General features: G+C 36.5%; 1 non-coding gene across 1 annotated transcript; it reads right to left on the minus strand.

The window, feature by feature from the left end:
- Nucleotides 1–2,570: 2,570 nt before the first annotated feature.
- Nucleotides 2,571–2,677, minus strand: LOC131224568 (small nucleolar RNA R71). The gene has a single exon (XR_009161041.1). It is a non-coding gene; the product is annotated as a small nucleolar RNA R71 (small nucleolar RNA).
- Between the last annotated feature and the right edge of the window lie 588 nt (nucleotides 2,678–3,265).

Genomic DNA, 3,265 nt, shown 5'->3' on the forward strand with positions numbered 1-3,265 from the left:
GAAATTGTTGAGATGTGTGATCGTGGAATATGAAGTGTAGTATGTATGATTTTTTTTTTTTTTTTACAGGTTCTGCAAATCACCTCTCCTGGATCGAGGGGGAGTAATGGAATGAGGGAGAGTTGTGTCTGTTGATCATTTGTTACTCATATGGTGCATGATTCTTTATTATGCTTATATAACTGGTGCATGATTCTTTTGGTTTTGTCACAAATTTGACAAAGGAGGAGATTGTAAATGCTATTGTGAAAATCTAGCACCCGTTGTATTGTCAAATTTTGTTGTGCCAAACCATTTAGTATTTGTATCATGCTTTGAGTTGAAGTGATCAGGTTCATACATTTCAAAGTTCTCTAGATCTTTATCGAACTTGCCTACATCTTCAAGTTGAAGTGAAGAGTTTTGAAGTTCATGGTTTCAAGATAAAATTTTAAGAACTCAAGTTCAAGTTTGGAGTTCAACTGCTATACGCTAAAGACTCTAGAACTCAAGCGTAACTCAAGCTCAAGTTCAAGAGATCAAACTCAAGCTCCAAGTATCGCAAGATATCAATATTCGGAAGTGAATGATGTTTCATTTGTTCCAACTCACAAACAGGTTTGGATGACCCTAGATTGACCCTAGATAGTGTCATATTCATTACATATTCTTTTTAGGTCATTTCAGATGTTTATAAGTCATTTTCTCGACTAGTCTTAGATCTTGTTTGACTAGTCCAAGTACTGGCTCGACCAATCTAAGAGTTTTCTCGACCAGTCCAAGGTTTGTTGCTAATTTTTGAAATTTTCTATTGGACTCTCGACTAGTCTTGGAGACTGCTCGACCAGTTGAGTGAACAGTGCTCGACTGGTCATGCAGGCTCGACTCAAACTCCAGCAAGCTTTTCTGTTCCCACTCGACCAGTCGAGTGCATTGCTCGACCAGTCAAGCAGGTCACTCAACCAGTTGAGCAAGTCACTTGCATATCTTATCATGCCAGAAAATTTGAAATTTTGTTGATCCTTCGACCAGTCGAACTGACCCTTAGACCAGTCAAGTGAACAATATTTTCACCTGTAAATAGAGCATGGATTTCAAAGTTTATTTATTCATTAAAGCAAAATCAAGACACCACTCTGAGAGATAAGTTTGTGATATTTTTAAGCTATATTGTGCTCATTTAATATTCTCTTTAGTTAGCTTTTGTTATTTGATTTTGAGATCTTTATTCCAATCTTATTTTAAGAAGGGATTTGTGTTTTCCCCTTTCTTGATATTAAAATCAAATCAAGTTAGCCTAGGTTGATTTAATTTAAAAATCATTTAGAACTAGAACCTTTTTATCTGTGAGACTGGACATTAAACATCTGCGTCTATATCGGATCGGTTCTACCGGGCTTCTTCAAAGGAGAATTTCCAGATAATTACATTTACATTTTATACATTTCTTTTTGGTTTTTGAGGTTGTGCCAGAAAAATCTCTTTTTGGTCTAGTCTGAGGTAATTTAGAAAATCTCAGAGTGTGGGGTTTTTGGAATTGTGTAAGCCCAATCAAAGACACAATTGTGAAGGTTTTAAGGTGAACTTTGGAAAACCTTTTTCATAGTGAACGCTAATATCCCGAGGGAGTGGATATTAGGAGTGGAGTAGTTGTGTGGCTGTTTTCTAACAGTTGATGTACACACAATCGAACCACTATAATTTTTGGTGTTGTGATGGATGGTTGAATGTGCCTATGTGTGAATGTTTTAATTTTTTTAAGCATTTGTGGTGAATGGTGTAATTTATTTTATACACTTATGGGAATGTTGTAATAACTTAGTTTATTTTATTTACTATTTCCTTTGCTTCTTTATTGTTTGAGTTTTTGATACTTACAAACGTTCTAGTATGGTTGTCCTGCCATAAGCCTTTGGTTTTTGGTGTTAGGTTGTCCTTAGAACTAAGTTTGTATCAACCTCTTAAGACTAGTACATTTGAGGTTGCTATTTACTTGTGCTTATTTATTGTTTGATTATGCTATCATTCTTTAAATTTCGCATTTATTTTTTAATTTGACATAGTCCTATTCAACCCCCTCTAGGACATATAGCTCGGCCTTTTCAATCTATCCATCACAGGATTAGACACCACTCAAGATCCACAGAGTTAATTGAAGTTATGACTGCAAATCAACTGACCAATCAACCTCCAAATCCACCCCAACCTAGGGTAGTGGAAATCAAGGATGAGAACGAGGTACATCGAGCACCCTCACCTTGTACTTTACGAGACTATTTACAACCGCTAGGGGTGAGCACCCCTTCTTGTATGGGTTTTCCAGAAATTACAGGAAACATAGACATCAAGCCAGGAATGATCCAACTCCTTCCAAAGTTCCTTGGGCTTGAATCTAAAAATCCATATTTACACTTGAAAGAGTTTGATGAGATCATAGCCACTTTATACTTTCCTAATGTGTTTGAGGAGACAATCTGGCTGAAACTCTTCCCTTTTTCTCTGAAAGAAAAGGTTAAGACATGGTTACATTCACTACGTCCACGATCTATTGGCAGATGGAATGACATGACTTCCCATATCATAAAATGAACACCATCAGAAAGTCGATCATGAACTTCGCCTAAAAGGAAGATGAAACATTCTTCCAATGTTGGGAGCAGTTCAAGGATTTTGTCAGTTTATGCCTACAATATGGTTTTGAAATGTTGCGCATAATAAATTTCTTCCATGAAGGATTGATATCTTCCATGCGCCAATTTGTTGAGACAATGTGCAATGGGGAATTCTTGAACAAAGATGTTGATGAAGTGTAGGATTACTTTGATAAACTTGCTGAAACCGCACAATCATGGGACATCTCCCTAATCACGTCTAAGCCTACTCAATCAAAGGAGAGAGGTGGAATATATCTTTTGAAAGAGGAAGATGATATTAATGCTAAAGTGGCCAGTCTCACAAGGAAACTCGAGACCATTGAACTTAGGAAGGATAAGGACAAGGAAGTTGTCTGTGGTATTTGTGCTTGTAACATTCATATAACTGAAAATTGCCCAACAATACCTGTATTTCAAGAAATATTGAATGAGCAATCAAATGCCATAAACAACTACTAAAGGCCTTTTAAGGGACTCACTTCGAACACATACAACTCTAGTTGGAGATATCATTGGAATTTTAGTTGGAGGAATGGACAATTTGTTACACCTCAAGGAATCCCTAATTAATTCTTAAATCAAGGAAAACCTCAAGAGGAATTAGTTCAAAATCCTCAAGAGCTCATCCAACA

The sequence above is a fragment of the Magnolia sinica genome, chromosome 13 (genome assembly GCF_029962835.1).
Source record: "Magnolia sinica isolate HGM2019 chromosome 13, MsV1, whole genome shotgun sequence".
Lineage (NCBI taxonomy): Eukaryota > Viridiplantae > Streptophyta > Magnoliopsida > Magnoliales > Magnoliaceae > Magnolia > Magnolia sinica.